This window comes from Schistocerca americana, chromosome 1, assembly GCF_021461395.2.
Source record: "Schistocerca americana isolate TAMUIC-IGC-003095 chromosome 1, iqSchAmer2.1, whole genome shotgun sequence".
Taxonomy (NCBI): Eukaryota; Metazoa; Arthropoda; class Insecta; order Orthoptera; family Acrididae; genus Schistocerca; species Schistocerca americana.
In genome coordinates, this window is record NC_060119.1 from 560,029,357 (window position 1) to 560,052,903 (window position 23,547).

Consider the following 23,547-nt stretch of genomic DNA (forward strand, 5'->3'; position numbering starts at 1 on the left):
CCAAAAACCGCTACTTCTGTTAACCTTAGCATGTGTATACCTACATAATATCTCACGCTGATAAAGAATTAAGCGATGAAGGCGAGTCAAATTCAAGCATACAAATTCAGGGACACGTTCCAAAGTTTCCCTTGCTTAATTTTTCTTGCGTTCAAAAGCTAGTCACAGAGAAACATCACGCGTTACAGAAAATTGAAGGCAAATTTTCGGACCACGGAAGTCCCTCAATCTGGATTAATGTAACTGTATAATAGTTCATAAATATGTTGTTTAAACAGAGTAACGTGAATGGAATTTTGGAAATGCAAATAAACATTAACACGCTGAGCGGCATGTGCCCGCCGGCGGCCACAACACAACCGAACGTGTGGGGTCGGGTAAACCCTACATTCACCTCGATTAACGCTTCTTCGTGCCACCACTCTGACGTGTACACGCCTAGTTTCGACAATCGCTGACGGCTATCGATGTTCATGGTCGTATCGGGTTCTGAGAAGTGGGAGAAATATCACTTGCTAGGTTTCAAACTATTACGTATGTCCCATGAATATAGGTTGCTTCAAATGTTAAGGATCTCTCGGAAACTCTTCGCTGGTACAGTTTGTTATAATTAAATATAAGGTAAAAACACAACAGCAGTCTTTAAGTCTTCAAGAAGTTTAAATGTATAACGGAGCAGCACTTCGGAAACATAAGTAATGGTGTAGTGTTTAGAGGGTCATTACTCGACCCTGTGAAAGTCCAGTATGTGCCTCAGTTCGCATCACGCTACATAATAATTTTTTTTCTTTCTTATTAGTTTGAGGAAAGTATGTTCCGTGATATTTGCTGTCACGTACATACAAGAGTGCTATCTGCGTGCAGTGAGTTGTCATTGTCGATAATTTACAAATTAAGCATAAAACACACAGATATGCCATTAAAGGCGCGAAATACACTGATCATCTGGTAAAAAAGCGTACAAAGACTGATACTTTTGAAAAAGAATTAAGACTTAATTTACAAAGGGAGGCCGCCAATTGTGAAATTCAGATTCGATTCATACTGCGCATAATGAAAGCCCATGGCCAGAGGTGTAATGTGGCAAAGCACCAAGATGCACTTCTCAGCCGTTACCGAGAAAATCGAGTTACAAGAAACCGTTGCGATGAAATACTCTCTACGATTAATAATTTTCTACAGCGTCGTGGCTCAGCGGATGCCGGCACGGTAGCTCAGCGTGTTCGGTCAGAGGGTTAGCTGCCCTCTGTAATAAAAAAACTGAGTTAATGGATCAACAACAATGGATCCGCGCCGAGCAGATACAACGAACTAAAATGAACAAAATGAGATTAAAAAAAAGTGATGAAAAAAAATATAAAAAAAGCGGTAAGCGCTCGGGTTCGTAATCCGAAGGTCGCCGGATCGAATCTCGCGCCATGCAATTTTTTTATTGGTTTTTTGTAACATAAACTATTAATGAATTGCTTATGCATGTTGGTGAAGGCGGATCGCTCTCCAATTGTACCGCCTCCATTTTTCCGTTTGTTTAACAGGGTGTACGAAAGCTCTCCCGTCCGCACTGATTTTCGACGATGTTATAAGTTGCGCTAGGGACCGCATCTACCTTCTTTCGAAGTTAGCAGGCAACTACGCTGTTATGCGGCTGCTCGTCTCGGCCCATTCAACATCTGTCCTTCAAGTGTAACGAGCGAGTAACGGAGTTTATATTTCATACCTGCCACAGCAAATTTGTGTTCGTGGGGTCTCTGTTCTAATTCGAACGTTTGACTTACGCTACACGTATTCGTTTCGGAATATCGTTTCTACGTCTTCCGTTAACTATACGTGGTTAACATTATGAAGACAATTAATAACATTTGTGAAATACAACTTTGTTTGCGGAAAACATAATGATGTTCGAAGTCGCCAGTTTTTCCACGAGAAACGACTTTCAACAACTTAGTATATGCATAATTGTTGCAACTGATTGCCGGGAATTGTTGTGTGTATATACACATTAAAATTACAAAAAAACAAATACTAAAAAAAAAAAAGGTTGCATGGCGCGAGATTCGATCCGGCGACATTAAAATTACAAAAAACAAATACTAAAAAAAAAAAAAGGGTTGCATGGCGTGAGATTCGAACCGGCGACCTTCGGATTATGAACCCGAGCGCTTACCGCTGCGCCACGACGCTGTAGAAAATTATTAATCGTAGAGAGCATTTCACGGCAACGGTTTCTTTTAAGTGTCGATTTTCTCGACAACGGCTGAGAAGTGCATCTTGGTGCTTTGCCACATTACACCTCTGGCCGTGAGCTTTTATTATGCGCAGTATGAATCGAATCTGAATTTCACAATTGACGGCCTCCCCTTGTTAGTCTCAGCCGTCTATAAAGTACAAAATAATATTTACAAGCTCGTTATTTTGAGCGTCTCCCGTGTGTCCGCCGGCGGCAACAGCAGTCCCTCACGCTCGACGCCATGTGCCCAGCTGGGCAAGGAGGTGAAACGTCAGCACGCGTGCGGCGGTCGGCGTTTCAACAGGCAAAGCGGACCGTAGACCTGGCCTTAGCGCGAAGAACTTGGTCGCGTCACTTTGTGGTGCGACGTTCTAGTTCAAATGCGCTGCTGTGCAAAACTTACGGACGAAAGAAACGGTCACGTGATGTGTGACTGCCATACGTAGATAGAACTGCTACAGTATAGTACACAAGGTAGCCGCAAGAAATACGCTGTGACACGAACAGAAATGACACTTTTATTCAAAGGAAATGATTGCACTGAAGTCACAGCGATTTATGATGGACCTCTGGACATAACAAGAGGCGAGACATGCTTCTTAATATAAGGGACAATCAAACTAAAACGAGACAGATGACAAACAGAGTAAACTGTTCACTATTTCAAAAGTAATTTCCATAACTGTTAATACAGTACATTTATCCCACTGTGAGACAAGATGGTCAATGCCTCCGTAGAAAAATGTTCGCGGTTGCCTACCGAGTCATAGTCGTACCCAGGCGTGCACCTCGTCGTCTGAAGCAAATTGACGGCCACGAATGTCTTTCTTCAGCATTCCAAAAATATGGAAATAGCATGGGGAGAGATAGGCAGTGTGTGGTGGATGAGTAATAGCAAGAGAAACTTCTGTGGCGTAGTCGAAACAACCTTGGCAACATGCGGACTAAAAACCCCTGCAGCTTCGCTGGGAAGCCCTTACACGTCCTCCATACAGTCCCGATCTCCTCTCATGCGATTTCCAAATTTTTGGAACGCTGGAGCAACATATTCGCCGTCGTCGATTTGCTTCGGACGAAGAGGCGCACGCCTGGGTAGAATCATGGTTCCGTTGGCAAACACTAACACCTTTATATATTATGACGTTTACTTTTGAACTAATAAGCAGTTAAAGTACTTTTTTTTCCAAGTGTCTCGTTTTCAATTGACAGGCCTTTATAGTGTGTGTGATGGCCACGGGCGGCTATGCATGCCCTGCAACGTGCTTTAATGCTGGCCACAAGGTCGGTAAGGCGCTCCATTCCTCCGCCATCGCAGTTGACGGCTGCTGGACGGGCGCTGACGCATGTTGACGTGCTGTGATATGTCTCCTCAGGGCATCCCACATGCACTCGATGGGATTTAAATCGGAGAGAAGGGCAGGCAAGTTCATTCGCTAAATATCCTCTCGTTCCAAGAGCCCCTTCACTTGCACGGTTCAACGTGGTCGCGCACGGTTGACCATAAAAATGAAGTAAGGGCCGAATGCATACACTCATGTCTCACAAACAGATGTTTTAACAACGACGTCCAGGGCAAACAATCGACACAACACGGTATCCAAGCTGGAGTACCTCAGGGAAGCATCCTGGGGCCCATCTTGTTCAAAAAAATGGCTCTGAGCACTATGGGACTTAACATCTGTGGTCATCAGTCCCCTAGAACTTAGAACTACTTAAACCTAACTAACCTAAGGACATCACACACATCCATGCCCGAGGCAGGATTCGAACCTGCGACCGTAGCAGTCGCGCGGTTCCGGACTGAGCGCCGTAACCGCGAGACCACCGCGGCCGGGCATCTTGTTCAACCTGTACGTTAATGGCTGGCTCTGAGCACTATGCGACTTAAATTCTGAGGTCATCAGTTGCCTAGAACTTAAAACTACTTAAACATTACTAACCTAAGGACATCACACGCATCCATGCCCGAGGCAGGATTCGAACCTGCGACCGTAGCGGTCGCTCGGTTCCAGACTGTAGCCCCTAGAACCGCACGGCCACTCCGGCCGGCTGTACGTTAATGACTTCCTACCAACACAAAATACGACGTTAGCCATCTACGCCATGACACAGCCATCCTTGCGCAAGATTGGAAACCGTCGAACATAAATTCACGAATACAGACGGCACTCAGAACTACCGAGCCTTGGTTGGAACAAATGTTCAAATGTGTGTGAAATGTTATGGGACTTAACTGCTAAGGTCATCAGTCCCTAAGCTTACACACTATTTAACCCAAATTATTCTAAGGACAAACACACACACCCATGCCCGAGGGAGGACTCGAGCCTCCGCCGGGACCAGCCGCACGGTCCATGACTGCAGCGCCTGAGACCGCTCGGCTAATCTCGCGCGGCCTTGGTTGGAACGATGGCGTATTAAAGTAAACGTTGACAAGTGCGAAGTAGTTCTGTTCACACGCAGACCGATACTACTTCGCAAACATCAACACTGTAAACAGGTAACACTACACGCAAGCCCCATACGTTTCCGAGAGAAAGTCAGATATCTCGGTGTCTGGCTGGATCGGAAACTTAATGGGGGGGGGGGGGGGGGGAGAGCATAGAGCATATTGATTACGTTGCCAACAGAGCGCACGCGAGGCTCAAACAAATCTACCCAATGCTCAACAGGGAAAGTACACCGAATAGGAGAGTGTCGAGGTCCGTATACATGACACTGATTACACCTCTGATGTACACAGCTCCCGTCTGGGGATAAGTAGCTTCTACACGCCAGCGCCGCTTACAGATCATACAGAACGAAGTGCTACGCATCATTAGCAACACTCCACGCTACATACGCCCCGTAGATCTTCACAATGGATACCGCCTTGAAGCCCTCAAGGAAGTATTTAAAAAAATACGCTATACGAATATACAAGAACTCGAGACACTCGAACAATCCTTTAATCCTTACTCTGGGAAACTATCGTCACAACCGTAGGTGGAAGCGTAAGCGGCCAAAGACTCTACAAGCTAGGGCATAACCACCTATGGCAAGCTAACATAACATCCACAAACGGCAACATCGGCAAGCCCCTGCACATGAACAACATTGACTGGATATGCCAGCTGCTGCTAAAGCCGACCAACAGGCTACAGCAAGGAAACCGACAAGCTCGCAGACTGACGCACAAACAAACCGCCAACATTAGCCTACACTGTGAATCTGATATATGGCCTAGAGGACACAAAACGATGAGAAACCTAACTGCTACAGGTATGCTGACGCTGCCTAGAAATCAACACCGGCACTCAGCGGCAACCGCCGAGTAACATCACCGCACGACAAAGGTATCGATCTGCATGATACCCACTAATAACAAAGCCTACTCTTACATGACCGTCGCAGGCAGCAAGAAAATCACTACTGCTCTTAACAACCCGACCCAACTATCGCAGAGGTTTTTTTTTCCCTTGGCTCTTGCCTTGGCACTTTTTTTCCTCTGCCCTTCAAACCGCTACCCTTCGTTCAACTCTCGACCCAATCTGTCTCCAGATGAGTGCGTATTAATGGTTAACCTTAAACAGGCGCACGCAAACATCGCAGTACCCACATCCTGCGAGACCTCACTATACAGGAAACTAACCATTATGCAAAGAATACGAAGTAAATACTCCTGAATTCCAATCAAGAACAACTGCCAAGATGAGAAACATAGAAGTAGATATCCTCGGTGTAAAAAAGCAGCTTAAATCACTTAATAAAGGCAAAGCCTCCGGTCCAGATTGTATACCAGTCAGGTTTTCTCTCAGAGTATGCTGATAAAATAGCTCCATATTTAGCAGTTATATACAACCACTTGCTTACAGAAAGATCCGTACCTAAAGACTGGAAAATTGCTCAAGTCACACCAGTACCCAAAAAGGAAAGTAGGAGTAATTCGCTGAATTACAAAATGGTTCAAATGGCTCTGAGCACTATGGGACTCAACTGCTGTGGTCATAAGTCCCCTAGAACTTAGAACTACTTAAACCTAACTAACCTAAGGACATCACACACGTCCATGCCCGAGGCAGGATTCGAACCTGCGACCGTAGCGGTCGTGCGGTTCCAGACTGGAGCGCCTTTAACCGCTCGGCCACTCCGGCCGGCGCGCTGCATTACAGGCCTATATCACTAACGTCGATTTGCAGTAGGGTTTTTGAACATATACTCTATTCGAACATTATGAAGTACCTCGAAGAAAACGATTTACTGACATATAGTCAGCTCTGATTCAGAAAATATCGTCCTTGTGAAACACAACTAGCTCTTTATACTCATGAAGTAATAAGTGCTATAGATAGGGGATTGGATTGGACTGTTTGGGGAAGGAGACCAGACAGCGAGGTCATCACTCTCATCGGATTAGGGAAGGACGGGGAAGGGACTCGGCCGTGTCCTTTCAAAGGAACCATCCCGGCATTTGCTTGGAGAGATTTAGAGAAATCACGAAAACCTAAATCAGGATGGTCGGACGCGGGATTCGACAGGGGATGTCAAATTGATTCCATATTTTTAGATTTCCAGAAGGCTTTCGACACCGTTCCTCACAAGCGTCTTCTAACCAAACTGCGTGCCTACGGAGTATCGCCTCAGTTGTGCGACTGGATTCGTGATTTCCTGACGGAAAAGTCACAGTTCGTAGTAATATAAGGAAAGTCATCGAGTAAAACAGAAGTAATATTCGGCGTTCCCGAAGGAAGTGTTATGGCCCCTCTATTGTTCCTGATCTATATTAACGACATAGGAGACAATCTGAGTAGCCGTCTTAGATTGTTTGCAGATGATGCTGTCATTTACCGTCTTGTAAAGTCATCAGATGATCAAAACGACTTACAAAATGATTTAGATAAGATATCTGTATGGTGCGAAACCCGGCAGTTGACCCTGAATAAATTATATTAACATGAGTACTAAAAGAAATCAGCTAAATTTCGATTACGCGATAAGTTACACAAATCTGAGGGCTGTAAATTCAACTAAATACTTAGGGATTACAATTACAAATAACCTAAATTGGAACGATCACATACATAATATTGTGGGTAGAGCACACCACAGACGGAGATTCATTGGCAGAACACTTAGAAGGTGCAACAGGTCTACTAAAGAGACTGCTTACACCACACTTGTGCACCCCATTCTGGAGTATTGCTGTGCGATGTGGGATCCGCATTAGGTGGGACTGACGGATGACATCGAAAAAATACAAAGAAGGGCAGCTCGTTTTGTACTATCGCGAAATAGGGGAGACAGTGTCACAGACATGATACGTGAATTGGAGTGGCATTCATTAAAACAAAGGCGGTTTTCGTTACGACGGGATCTTCTCATGAAATTTCAATCACCAGTTTTCTCCTCCGATTGCGAAAACATTCTGTTGGCACCCACCTACATAGGGAGAAATGATCATCACGATAAAATATGAAAAATCAGGGCTCGCACCGAAAAATTTAGGTACTCGTTTTTTCCGCGTGCCGTTCGAGAGCGGAACGGTAGAGAGACAGCATGAAGATGGTTCACTGAGCCCTCTGCCAGGCACTTTATTGTGAATAGCAGAGTAATTACGTAGATGTAGATGTAGACCTTTTGTGTTGGCCATCATGGCAGCGTGGGCGTGGAGGGACTCCACCTCTTATTTTAAAAAAAAAAGTGCATTCGTGAAAAGACGCATATGGCGAAGGACTACAGTATCACAACAAAATGGTTCAAATTGCTCTGAGCACTATGGGACTTAACTCCTGAGGTCATCAGTCCCTTACAACGTAGAACTACTTAAACCTAACTAACCTAAGGACATCACACACATCCATGCCCCAGGCACGATTCGAACCTGCGACCGTAGCGGTCACGCGGTTCCAGACTGAAGCGCCTAGAACCGCACGGCCACACCTGCCGGCTGTATCACAACAACGTTGACCGGTGTTTGTCCCGTGTTCAGAGATTTGGAGGTTACTGTGTTCACGCAACATTATGCCTCCCCACACCGTAATGCCTGGAGCATCAGGATGGTTATGTTCGATAATGTTTCTGGGTTCAATACGTACTCCCATATGGCGTGAGATGGGATCACGCGATGCACCCAGGAACGGAGGAGCTCTTGGAACTAGAGGATATTCCGCAAATGGACAGGACTGCGTGTTCATCCGACTTAAAACTCGTCGACAACGTGTAGGGCACTCTGGTGAATGAATGGAATGCCATGTCATAAGAACCCCTCCAAAACACTGTGTTTAGCGTGGGAACACGGGGGAGCGTGTGGTCAGTACACTGCTCTCCCGGCCGTTGTCAGTTTGCGTGACCGGAGCCACTACTTCTCAGTCAAGTAGCTCCTCCATTACCTCACAACCGCTGAGTGCAGCCCGCTTGCCGACAGCGCTCGGCGGACCCAGATGGTCACCCATCCAAATGCTAGCAAAGCGCAACACCACTTCGGTGATCTGACGGGAACTGGATGGAGCTAACACTGCGGCAATGCCGGTGGCTGATGGAACATTAAAGGTGAGTTAATCAGTAGTGGTATTCAGATTATGCTAGGAGGCACACAATGTCGAGCGAAGTTAGATTAAAGTGCATTATCTGATCAAAAGCGACTGCATACCAGTCAGCAGATGTTAATATGGGGTATTTCCACCTTTCACGTTTATGACTGCTTGAATTCGACCGGAGACACTTTGTAGTGAATCATATAATTTTTCTTTCTTTTCGTATATATAAGCTATACAGGGTGAAAAGTATTTAAACCGACAAACTCTGGGAGGCTGTAGGGGACATCAAAACAAACATTTTTCCCTAATGTCATTTTTTCTCATGAGGATTATTTAAACCGGTGGAGCCCACATTACGCTCTTCAGTTGTCAGAGGCCGTATTACGGTCTTCAGTTGTTAGAGGGCGTATTACGCTCTTCAGTTGTAGGCAAGTGCTGTCCACCAGTGTAGTAGTGCATTGTCTCTGTTTACTAATGGAGCGAAACACCTGGAGTGAGTACACGATATGGTTGTTGCGTGCTACGTAGCGCACCACAACGGACGAGCTGCACAGCGAGTTTATCGACAACAATATCCTAATCGCCGTATCGCGCATCATACGACCTTTGCTGCTGTGTAGCAATGTCTGCGTGAGACCGGGTCATTTAGCAGATTGCCTGGACAGGGACGCCGTCGCACGGTAAGAACGCTGCAATTTGAGGAAGCTGTCTTGCAGCGTGTGGAGCGGGATCCTTCAATCAGCACTCGTGAAATTGCACGTAACATGGGGACGAATCAGACGAATGTAAGAACAGTCCTTCGGAAGCAATTGTTACGTCCATTTCACTTACAGCGTATCCACAACCTGGAAGCAGTTGATATTCCACCCAGAGCATTGCCAGAATTGCTGGAAGACGTCCCGCTCCCTACAAGACAACGCATGTGCTTTCAACATGACGGGGCGCCGGCACATTTCAGTCGTCATGTGCGTCGATTCCTGGACCGACGGTTCCCAGAAACGTGGATTGGCAGAGGTGGTCCTGTACCATGGCCTGCTCGATCCCCAGATATGTCACCTCTGGACTTTTTTGTGTAGAGAGAGACGCGCAACCTTGTTTACGCAACTCCTGTTGAATCAGAAGAGGATCTGGTTGCCCGGATAGTAGCAGCAGCAGCAGGAACAATTCAGGATACTCCTGGGGTTTTTCCCCGTGTCAGACAGAACATGATCCGACGGTGTAACCTTTGTTTACGTGTCAATGGAGGCATTTTTTAAAAATCTGCTGTAATTGAAATTGGGTTATGTTAATGTGTTGCTTCTTTGTCATAAAAAAATGGAAAAACGTTTGTTGGTTTAATTAATTTGCCGCCAGGGAAATCTTCCTCTACCGGTTTAAATACTCCTCATAGGAAAAAATGACATTAGGGAAAAATATTTGTTTTGATGTCCCCTACAACCTCACAGAGTTTGTCGGTTTAAATACTTTTCACCCTGTATGTAAACTGTATGAGCTACAAACCAAACACAACGCCAAAAGTAAATTAACGAGTTGTTTTGTGGCAAGGATAAAGTTTTGATACATCATTAACTATCTGTATGAAACAAAGTAAAACATACGCTCTTCAATTTATTAACTCATGTATCTTCACCTTTTTGTTTCGGGAAGTGGTAGCGTACGGACGTATGCTTGGATCCGTCGTACCAACATTGTTAAAAAATGTGTATTTTAACCGTTGCCCGCATCTCGTGGTCGTGCGGTAGCGTTTTCGCTTCCCACGCCCGGATTCCCGGGTTCGATTCCCGGCGGGGTCAGGGATTTTCTCTGCCTCGTGATGGCTGGGTGTTGTGTGCTGTCCTTAGGTTAGTTAGGTTTAAGTAGTTCTAAGTTCTAGGGGACTGATGACCATCGATGTTAAGTCTCATAGTGCTCAGAGCCATTTGAACCATTTTTTCAGCCGTTCATTAAAAGTATTATAAAAATTTATTAGAGAAGGAATATTTATTCGCACGGTTCTAAGTTCAGATCCTATCTGTACATTATTTCACTCGCCGCCGAGATCCTGCATCAAGAGATTCAGTGCAGACAAGAATAATTCACGCGGTATCTGGACGAGCGTTCCTGCATCGACATTGTCACACTCAAGACTAAACACATGCAAGTAATGTGAGGGTAATGTCTCAGACTTGATAGGCAACTATTGAACTTGGTTTAGTTATACTAAAAATATTGTGCTTCGTGTGACAGATCGACAATTTCGATGATTGCAGTGATTATTTGGTACCGCACACTACTGGAAGCAACAGTACGTAACGCAAATTATGTTTATTGACCTTGAATGTAATGATATTAGAGGTCTGTTGATATTGGTATCAGTTAAAGTTCACCCAAGATTGTGCACAGATTATAAATTACCTTCAAACTTTTTTTCAACTGTTCTTTCCGATCAATTTTCCAGTTATTCAAGCACTTATTGATCCATTTACACATCCCTATTCATCTTTCAACTAGGTCTCTCAATGTCTGTGGATGAATGACAGCCCATTCTGCCTCATGATCTCAAACTAGAGGAAGTAGTGATGTTGTGTTTCGGGCTCTGGAGCGCAGTTGACGTCCTGACCTATTCCAAAAATGTTCCATTGAGCTCAGGTCGGGACTCTGGCGAGGCCAGTTCACTTCTGGATTATTTATGTCCACAAAGCATCGCCTTGCATTACAACAGCGTGCAGTGTCATGCTCATACTCACAGTCATCGTATTGCTGCGCTACACGTCTTATACAATGCTGTAAAATCTGTTTGCATCCTTCTGCATTTTGTGTTTTGTTACGAGCAATAAGAGGGCCACGCCCTAATCACGAGAAACTCCTCTGTACTTCACTGTTGGCGCTACACGTGATGACATTCACTTGACCCAAACCCTTCCATCGGATAGTATGATTCATCAACCCAAATCACTCGTTTCCAGTCATCCACCGTCTAATGATGCCGTTCTTTACACCAGCTTGAGCGTCGTCTAGCACTGACTACAGACTTGTGTAGGTTACAAGGAACTCATTCAACAAAACACCATCGATACGGGATTTCGGATTCGGAGAACCACTCGTGTACCCTTGATGACTGCACGACACAAAACTTCACGCCTCGTTTGGGCCCATCAACACCGACATTGGACTGTTGATGACTGATGTTGCCTGGTCGGACGAGTCTCGTTTTAAATTGTCTCGAGCTGATGGACGTATACAGAAATGGAGAAAACCTCTTGAATCCATGGACCCTGCATGTCAGCAGGAGGCTGTTCAAGCTGGTGGAGGTTCTGTAATAGTGTGGCGTGTGTGCAGTTGGAGTGATATGGGACCCCTGATACGTCTAGATACGGCTCTGACAGGTGACACGTGCGTAAGCACCCTGTCTGATCACCTGCATCCATTCATGTCCATTGTGCATTCCGACGGACTTGGCAATTCCAGCAGGACAATGCGATACCCCACACGTTCAGAATTGCTACAGAGTGGCTCCAGGAATACTCTTCTGAGTTTAAGCACTTCCGCTGACCACCAAACTCCACAGACATGATCATTGTTGAGCACATTTGGGATGCCTTACAACGTGCTTTTCACTAGAAATCTCCGCCTCCTCGTAATCGTACGGATTTATGGACAGCCCTTCAGGATTCATGGTGTAAATTCACTCCAGCACTACTTCAGACATTAGTCGAGCCCACGACACGTCGTGTTGCGGCACTTCTGCGTGCGCGCGCTGCCCCTACACGATATTAGGCAGGTGTACCAGTTTCTTTGGCTCTTCAGTTACGTTTGTTATTTTTACCATGGTTGTCAAACACACAAATCTACTCAGTGGTTTGAGTTAGTGTGCTGAAAAAATGGAAAAAATTGGTGACAGTAATTCTGATGTTGGAAAAGTGAATTCTGCCTGTCTTGCTGGTAACAATATAGAACAAATTATACCTTCCTGATGTGTAAAGAAGACATTGTTGAGCAGACCTTTTAAAATAGTTCTTTATGTAGTCCTAATGTTATTCTGCAATTTATCTACGGGAAAGTAATACGAGCTAAAAATGTTAATCACATGATCATGATGCGACTTGTGTTAGTAAGGGGGGTGTTACAGCATATTTGCAAGCAACGAAAGATCCTCTGTTACAAAATGTGGCCAGCAGCCTTATAGAACATGTGGGTGCTCATTTTTTCTTCGTCGTAACTGTGTGTGACTGTTTATCACTGCATACATAGCCAAAGCACATATTAATGGTAAACATGACACAAGTTGCTTCAGATTTGTCTCCGAACGTTTATTCTTTGTATAATCGACTTAATAAATTGTCATTTTGCACGTAAACACCTTTATGGTCTGTAGTATCTCATTACTGGTATTTAGAGAGATGTACAACAACCACATTTTTAGAGAGCTATTTTATTCACACATTGTCCTCTGGCTGCAGAGAATTTTCGAGAGGTGACACTATACTAACCTTATCAAGCACCGGCTTGTGGCAATTAGAGACATCATTCTCAGTGTGTGGGCTCTCCTCCGGTCCTGTTTCTTTAATGGGTGCAGAGAAGCCTATGGGCAGTGCGTTGGAGACTCGTGTGCAGTGGTGGGCAGGAACTTCTTGACCGTTAACGCTAGTGACAAGGAAAGGTCAGTGATTGCTGCCCATACGTCATTTGGTGTAAGTCGCTTGTCGGCATTTGTCATCAACAAATACCCGCACTTTGAGGCTGTGAGCTGCGGGACTAGAATTTTCATTTATGTGGCGAGCGCTGTTCCAGCTACACCTCTGAGCGACTTGAAGCCATGCGGTGGTCGCTGGATTCGAGAAAAAATGGTATGGATTCCATTGTTATTAGGTACTGCAGTCCGTTTTCTTCCACCGGTCACTACGTGTGTATTGTTCGCAAATTGAATCATTGTAGTAGTATGTTAATTGTAATAACTGGTCTTTTTTGAAAATATGCTTATCGACAGACGGCGCTCGATCCCTGCAGCTCTCTAAGATCGCACTTTATCACATAGTGAGAGAGGTGCTGTGACATATGTGAGTCTATGACTCTTTATGTAGAAATAGTTTATTTTTACTGTAATGTGGCTTTTGCTCAGTCTCATTTGTGTGTGGCGAGGACATACATACTTCAGATTATTTCTGCATGTCTACGACTCTTATAGTGGCATCAAACACTAATACTGTGAGAGTTAGACATCTTTTTATTCTGCCTTTGAGCCCTGTCAGATCCTGTCCACAGTCATTGCTGCAAGAATGTATTTATGAGTCGTATAGCATCACCACAAACTAATAATATTGCGGGGTTTATTTTTATAAATGTCGTGTTGTGATAGGTTAGTATTTAGGCACTGGCTCTCCACTATTAAAACGTGTGTGTGTGTGTGTGTGTGTGTGTGCGTGTGTGTGTGTGTGATTTTAATAGTGGAAAGGCAGTACATGATTACTAAACTATTACAACACGAGATTTATACAAATAAACCCTGCAATATTATTATTTTGTGGCGACAATATTATTATTTTGTGGCGATGCTATATGACTCATAAATATAATCCTACAAGCACACTGACTGCGGACAGGATGCACCAGGGCTCCAAGGAAAAATAAAAAGACGTGTAACTCTCACGCTATTAGTGTCTGATGTCACTATAAGACTCATAAATGCATGCAGAAATAATCTGAAGTATATATGTCCTCGCTACACACAAAAGAGGCTGAACAATAGCCATGTTACAGAAAAATGTGTGTGTTTGTGTATGTCTGTGATGTCACACATCATTAATGCGTAGATAATGCATAGAGAAGATACCCTTGTTCCTTATTGGTCGAGAGAGAAAGGGGAAGGGAAGGAGTGTGATTGGCACTTAAACTATTACCAATGTTTAGCTGCAAGTGTGTCACTGAGTTATGACTGGTTTGCTGTGGCGGAATGCCGCCAGGTCAGTCATGTCAGAGACGATTGCATGTGCATACTGTCTAAATAATCCCAATTTCTCTGCCATGCCAGGGGAGACGGTCTGGTGTAGTGTTGGGCAGACATGCGGAGCTCTATCGCTCACAGACGGGGAATCAGTGGCGGTTGAGGCGAGGTGTTCCATCCCCTACAAGCATCCCATTTGGATCGCTCGATCTGCATTACCTGGTGAATCCTTGAGGGTGGGGGCGTAGGGGGGGGGGGGAGAGTTGTTCATAATATAGGTGCGTGTTTGTAGCACTCTTTCATATATCCACTGATCTGTTTGGAGCTGTTTATCGTTATTACTACGGGAGGGAGATAACTTGGTTAGAATTGATACAGCAGATGTGTCTTTTGTGCTAGCAATCAGGTCAGAGATAATTATACTTAAAGTAATACAACTTTCTCGGCCATTGCTAGCATAGTGTTTGCAGTCATGCTCCACATGTCAGACTAAGACTGATGAGCTACACTACAGGCGACATACTTTTAGCTGGGGTAGTTGTAGTTAATGGTCGCATCTCTAGCTGCGTATTTTTCAGTGCTGTGTCACACACACACAGACACACACACACACACACACACACACACACACAGTGTCTTTGGTTAGAAGCATCAGAATTTTGCTATGGTGTCACATAATCTAGTAATGCGGGCTTAGCAGGGGGGGTTTATCTATCGCTGTGTGGCATTTCTTATACATACCTCTCTGGTTGGAGAGGGGTAGCTTATACAGTTTGCTATGCCACCATTAATATGACGTGGCATCATCATTTCTACCAATGTGTTCGTTTCTAACATATGCGCTATGACATCACAAACACACTAGTATTGAAATGCTGGCTAATTAAAAATAATTCGGACCTGTAGTGAAATACTGGCTAATGAAAAATGATTCGGACCCATGCCGCATTGTGTATGGCTGAGAACACCATGACGTCGTCACAATGCGTCGTGACGTGATGTGACATGACATCGAGACAGAACTCATGTAATTCGAAAAAATACATAAAACTGTGGAATTAGGCGAGTATTTACATATCTGCCTGGGAGTGCCCTCTGCTGGTGCCTGGAATGACGTAATATTAAAACGTTATTAACAAACAGACCTCAAGTGACATGACTTAATGTCTTTTGTTATTAACAAATGGACTCAGCTTACACCCTCTTCCCATGGTTCCCACTTAAGTGTTCAATTAGGAAAGAGAAAAATTGTGGAAAACCCGGAAAAAGAAGAAAATGAGTAAAAATACGTAAATTTTGGAAAAATACGAAAAAAGGTGGAAAATATGGAAACAAACTTAAAACTGAGGAAGAATGAGAGAATTTACATATCTGCCTGGATGTGGCAACTGTTGGTGGGTCGTGTGAAGTAATAGTAATTTGGTATGAACAAACAGAACCCGAGTGATGTGATGTGATGTAATTTGTTATTAACAAATAGACACAGCCTGATCCTCTTCCTCTGCTGCCCAGCTCCAGAATGAAAGTGTCCCACTCAGGTGCCTTAGTTATATAGGATGATGATGATGATGAGGAGGAGGAGGCGAAGCTCAAATCTTATTGATCCATTGGGTTTCCCGCCATTTTCTTGTACTCCCATTGTTGAAGAGAGCTAGGGAGGGGTTTCCCGCCAGTTTCATATCATATGACCACTATCGATAATTTGTATAATTGTCTAAGGTTCGTGAGGGATTCCCCTGGGTGATAGTGATCAATTCCCAGTGGTTCCGCATTGTGAGGGGAATGGGAGTGACCTCGAATATAAGGAGCCCAATTGGGTAACTTAATACTGGAAGTCCTTTTCTTACAACTCCCACTATACCTGAAAGTCTCACTGCATACATTTTCCCATGAAGTCACTGGTTGTCTTGTCTCACAGTGGGATAAATGAACTAACAGTAATGGCGAGTACTTTTGAAATAGTGAACAGTTTACTTATTGTTTTTTCCCCATCTGTCTCGTTTTGATTTGACTGCCCCTTGTAACAACAACAATCCCCAATTTATTTATGCGATTACACAAATACAGAATGTGGTATTTAGAACAGGGAATTCCTGAATGTGAAATAACCACAGTTGTTAACAAAAACTGCCACATGGCATGTCTGTTTTAATTTTAAACGTTGCTATTGTCGGGACAGTTTCCTAAATCATCCTCTCTTTAACGTCATCATCATCATCATAAGTCGTTGTGCTCACTGCTGAGCGTCGTGACCCCATGAACCAAACGTTTCCATCCCGGACACTTGCCAGATTCTCTTAGTGCCTGCTGAAGAGGTAGACCGGTGATCTTGATTTGATCTATCCATCTGCTCGTTCTTCTTCTTCTTGGTCTCGTGCCCTCAGTCTTTCCTTGCAAAATTATTTTCTCAGGAATTTCTCCATCTCTTCTCACAATATGGCCAAAGAACTGGAGAATTTTTTCGGTGACTCGAAAAGAAAGGCGTCTGGAGATATCGAGTTGTTCAATAATGGACCCATTTGTTCTTCTTTCGGTCCCTTTTATGCGTAGCATCCTACGCCATCAGCAAAGCTCAAACGCATCAATGCGCTTTTTGTCTCTGGCCTTAGTGTCCATGTTTCGCACCATAAAAGAAGACAGAATACACGAGTGTTTCAATTAGCCGGGTTTGTGTGCTATTTGTTATTGTTCTTTTCTGTCAGATCTAGGTGAGCTTCTTCATAGCCACTCGCCTTAGCGTGATCCGTCTTGTTATCTCATCTTCACAACTTCCCGTGCTGGAGAGACCCGAGATAGGTGAAGGGATGCACGACTTCCAGTTCCTCTAATCGACCTGTGAGCTGGATCTGTTCTTCTCGATCAATTATCATGAGATTGGACTTGCTGAGGTTGATGTCTAATCCATATGCTAGACTAATGTCCCTTATTCTTGTTAGTATCTCAGCAGGTTCATCTTCGCTGTTGGCTAAAAGCACAGTGTCATCAGCAAAACTAAGATGCCTTTGGTCCAACCATCGAGATCTTTCCTGATGACATATTCTGCATAGATGTTGTACAGTTGTGGGGATAGGACCCAACACTGTCTCACACTTTTTGATACCCTGAAGGAATCGGACGTGCCAGCACTTGTCTTCACAACTAGATGATTATTTTATAGACTTTTGATCAATGCTATCAAGTGGTGTGGGACACCGAACTCTGCAAGCACCTGAAACAGCTTCTTCCAGACAACACAGTCAAAGGCTTACCTATAGTCAAGGAAGTAGATGAAAACTGGAACACAGAACTCTCGCGTTTTTTCTGTTATTTGTCTTATGTTGAGGATCTGTTCACGAGTACCTTTCCCTTCAACAAAACCTGCTTGTTCTGTGGATATGTGAGACTTTAACATACCTGAAGGTTATTTTTCCTAAGAACTTTTTTTTCTTAACAAAAATATAATTAATAATGATCGCATAAAATAAGTAATTTTTATGCAGAGAATTGTCTGGGTAGGTACAATATTTTCTTAACTTCTTCTGTCATCCCGTTGTGCAATTATTTCTGTGTTAAGGAAGCGCACTCTGACATAAGCCTTAGCAGAAAAAAATCTGCCAATATCTCCCTCTGAAACTAATAAGTCGTTTATTTTGCCACCTACAATTCTTTATGCTTTTAACACCTGGTTTTCATTGTGTTATTTGTATGGCATATAGCAGTTTACAAAACACCTCTGTATTACGAATCTGAGCACCATATTACTATAATTCTTAGGTGTTTTTAGTCGATACTGTCATCCATTTCTTACACAAGTGTCTGTCTTACGGAAATAGTCCTTCAGTGATGTACAGTTTGCATTTTTATTCATGTTTGTGTGCCCATAAATAGCACAATATAGCTTATTAACAAAGACTAAAAGGATAGAAACCGAAGCAATGAATTAAAATTTGTACCACAGCCAGGATTTGAACACACGTCTCCTGCTTACTAGGCAGATGCGCTAACCACTACACCCACACTTAAGCTACAGCCAGAAATTCCTCATTACATACAAATCTGGGGCGCTATTCCAATGTCAGAGATCTCGGCAACACTGACGATTTAAGAAGGGGAAAATGGGCTGAATGTGCGAACTGAAGGTTGTGTTAGGGAGAGCGTTGTGTTAGGGTAGTCCATACAGCTGAGGTAATCACAATGCTGCTGTGATGTAGTGGTTAGCACTTCTGCCTAGTAAGTAGGAGACCTGCATTCGAGTCCTCACTATGGCACAAATTTTAATTCATTGATGCAGCTTCTATCCTTATCGAAGATAAAGTTAAGATTCATGTGTCTCCATGAAAATGTAACTCCATCACATCAAAAGACTTAACAACTTTACGTGATTGACTCTAACACGTGCGGGTGTCTGAGGTACCACTGTAGCTCGTTTGTGACTTCACGGCATTCGTAATGGAAGGGGAAGTTTGCATACTAAAGAGCAAGCGGGCGAGTCCCCACTCTCTGAATCCAGGTGGGTTGGACGGGCCGTGGAGCTCCTTCAGCACGGGGGTCAAACCCGTATAGCGATTTTTGGTAACACAACCTTGGTTCACTGCCAGGACACTTGGAGCGCCGCAAGTTTATCAGTCCATCATCTCAATTCCTTATTGGGTGATGTAAAGCCTTGCATATTTGCTTTGGTTACTTCAGAACAAATGCTGGTTTCATATGTAGTGTTCCTGATTATGACTTCGTGTGTGTCTTGTACTCTTTGAATTACGGTGTAAATATGTAAGTATGCTGCCAGATTTTTGCATCCATCTGTAAATAATATTGGGTGGAGTAAATAATTCCATATTTGCTTTGCTTCATACAAAACAGAAGCTAGTTTTGTAGTACAGTGTTTTGTGGCTCACATATATTTGTTACTGCTTACGAATCAGTGTGCACTACTCGATTTAACTGCATTGCAAGTGTATTGTTTGTATTCTACTTTATTTTTATTTGCATCCGTTTTTAGTATTTTTCTGCATGTAATGGAGAATTCCATGTTAGCGGTTTTTGGCAGAGTTGGTATTCAAGTTTATTACATCTTTGCTGATCCATTGTGGACTGTGGGACAACGGCTGACATGTATTTCTTGATACAATAATTTACCAACAGCCGTATGTATTGTAGACATTTATTTTATGAGCTTCTTATATGCAACCAGTTTCGGCATTACATTGATGCCATCTTCAGGCCTGATCAAAAAATGGTTCAAATGGCTCTGAGCACTATACGACTTAACTTCTGAGGTCATCAGTCGCCTAGAACTTAGAACTAATTAAACCTAACTAACCTAAGGACCTCACACACATCCATGCCCGAGGCAGGATTCGAACCTGCGACCGTAGCGGTAGCTCGGTTCCAGACTGTAGCGCCTAGAACCGCACGGCCACTCCGGCCGGCAGGCCTGATCACCAAGAGCTGTTGCATAGCGATTTGATTCACGGATCCAGTTATATGGCTCTTTTCGTGTATAGTGATTTTACGACTATGACGTGTGGGGCCTGAAGATGGCATCAATGTAATGCCGAAACTGGTTGCATATAAGAAGTTCATAAAATAAATGTCTACAATACATACAGCTGTTGGTAAAATATTGTATCAAGCAATTTATTACATCTTGTAGCAGATGCTACATACTTCTGTTTCGAATGGTGTCAGTTCTTACCACTGAGAATGCTTTATAGTCTGAGTGTCCGAACACACAGTTATTGTACCAGATAGGCTACTATTATGCAGCAAAAGTATTCTACAGTACACCTAAGTGCATAACTATATACGGGATTGTATGATACTGTATAGTGTGAACGTGTTTCCTTTGGACTAGTCCGCCGCCGTAACTAAGTGATGCAGGCACAGTAGCTCAGCGTGTTCGGTCAGGGCGTTAGCTGCCCTCTGCAATAAATAAATTAAAAAAAAACTAAGTGAACGGATGAACTTGAACAAGCGTGATGGGACGTCCGCGCCGAACAAACTCAACGACCAATAACGAACAAAATGAGATTAAAAAGAAGTGTAGCGTGTCTGACTGCCATGCAAGGGGCACAGGTTCAATTCCCGGCTAGGTCAGAAATTTTTCTCCGTTCAGGGACTTGTTGTTATCATGTCCTCGTCATCGTTCCATCGTCATTGACACGCAAGTCGCCAAGTGAGGCGTCAGCTGAAAAGAATCGCAACTCAGTGGCCGAACTTCCCCAGGTGGGTATCCCGGCCATCAATGCCATACGATCAATTCATTTTTTTCCCACTGTACTGAATGCTGCTGCATTTAGTAAACATTAGTTATACAGAATACATTTAATGATGACATCATGAGAGACTGTATTATTTGCTTTGAAATTTTCATTGGAGTGGGATGACAATTCTATTACATTTATTTCTACTAATATGTATTGTTTGTAGTACAAGTTAATAACATGTGAATACATCTGCATAACTATTGTAGTTATAGCGCCCCCTGGTGCAGAGGGAGGGGGGGGAGGGGCTATGAGCCACCAGGATGGTGCGAACGGCTCTTAGAGGCGAAGTAGGAGCACAGGAGGCTCCAGAGAAAGGCTGCTGCAAATGCAACAAGTTCTTTTGTTGCCGCACCTTTGCTGCTTGATACACCGGGTCAGTGGCTGGCTAGCCGCTGAACTCTGCTGGGCTGGCTGCCTGCAAGCCTCACAAATGCGGAACTCCACCGCACCGGCGGCCTCATTACGTAAGCCAGCCAATTTCTGACAGCGCCAGCCATGTGTTCTTGACGACGGCACGTCTGCTACAGTGCCAGGCACCACTTCGCTGTGTCACAGCAGCAGACAACCAGGGCCCGAACACAATCCCCGCGATGGTGGATGAAGGATATTGTGCACGGGGTGCGACCCACTGGCTCCTGGGCAGGAGTAGGTCATGCTGCTGGCGGTGATCATGGCGTGACCCGCTGTACCGTTGCGCTAAGTGCAGAACGGACTTAGCACGTTGAGCTGTTGCCCTGCTGTGGACTCAGACCAGTGACTTCTACTGGCAGGTCTATGTAGTTTCCTCATTTGGCACAGCCCCGTCGTCCTGGTTGGGCTGCGAGACTCAGAATAATTTTATTACAAAAATTACCAGTACTTATAGTCTGTAGTGGCACAATTGTTGTGCATATGAGCCACGCACCTTAAAACACGATTACACATCGAACGAGGTAGCGCTGTGGTTAACACACTACACTCACGATCAGGAGGACGATGGTTCAACACCGCATCCAGTCATCCTGGGTTAGGTTTTCCGTGATTTCTCTAAATCGCTTAAGGCAAATGCCAGAATGGTTGAAAGGGTATGACCCATTTGTTCCCTCATCCTTACTTAATCCGAGCTTGTGCTCTGTCTCTAATGAATTCCCTGTCGACAAGATGTTAAAGCTAACGCGTGCCCCCTAAAACGCTACTGCCACTAACTTTGATTCCACAAGGAACCGTTATGCACAGCAATTGTATATTATTATAAGGAAGGATAGAAGCACAGCAATCAGTCGCAATCCCACTGGTTTCTTTTATTATTCTTGAATACTCAGATTTCAGCTACAAATATCCATCTTAAGTGAATTTGAATGAGTTATAATCTACATGTCACCATATGAATTTACTGGTGTACAGGCGAAGGTTATATGGTGGCATGTACTGCCGGAGTTTGTTGGATTATAATTCACTCAAACGCACTGTCATCTGGGTATGAAAGAGTAATAAAAACCAATGAGATCGCAACTAATTGCTGTGTTTCTATCCTTCCTAATACACTGCCAATGTCAGTGCGGGTACCTGCGTTGCTCTTGCTGTACCGTTTGTGCACCACAACCGAGTTCGGTGTTTCAGCAAACTGCCTCGCAACACTCAATTGAGCAAGTTGAGCTTTTGCAATGACAATATCCTGCACTCGCCTGCTGTCAGTGCTGCTACAATACACTGCTCAGGCTCACGCTAGTGTGCTCTTACACTATGTGATCAAAAGTATCCGGACACCTGGCTGAAAATGACTTAAAACTTCGTGGAGCCCTCCATCGGAAATGCTGGAATTCAAAACGGTACTGGCCCACCCTTAGCCTTGATGACAGCTTCCACTCTCGCGGGCATACGTTCAATCACGTGCTGGAAGGTTTCTGGGGGAATGGCAGCCCATTCTTCACGGAGTGCTGCACTGAGAAGAGGTTTCGATGTCGGTCGGTGATGCCTACCACGAAGTCGGCGTCCCAAACCATCCCAAAGGTATTTTATAAGATTTAGGTCACGACTCTGTGCAGGCCAATCCATTACAGGGATGTTATTGTCGTGTAACCACTCCGCCACAGGACGTGCATTATGAACAGGTTCTCGAACGTGTTGAAAGACGCAATCGCCATCCCCGAATTGCTCTTCAACAGTGGGAAGCAAGAAGGTGCTTAAAACATCAATGTAGGCCTGCGCTGTGATAGTGTCGCGCAAAACAACAAGGGGTGCAAGCCCCCTTCATGAAAAACACGACCACACCATAACACCACAGCCTCCGAATTTTACTGTTGGCACTTCACACGCTGGCAGATGACGTTTACCGGGCATTCGCCATACCCAGACCCTGCCATCGGATCGCCACGTTGTGTACCGTGATTCGTCACTCGGCATAGCGTTTTTCTACTGTTCAGTCGTCCAATGTTTATGCTCCTTACACCAAGCGAGGCGTCGTTTGGCATTTACCGGCGTGACTTGTGACTTATGAGGTGCCGCTCGACCATGAAATCCAAGTATTCTCACCTCCCATCTAACTGTCATAGTACTTGTAGTGGATCCTGATGCAGTTTGGAAAAACCTGTGTGATGGTCTAGATAGATATCTGCGTATTACACATACGACCCTCTTCAACTGTCGGCTGTCTCTGTCAGT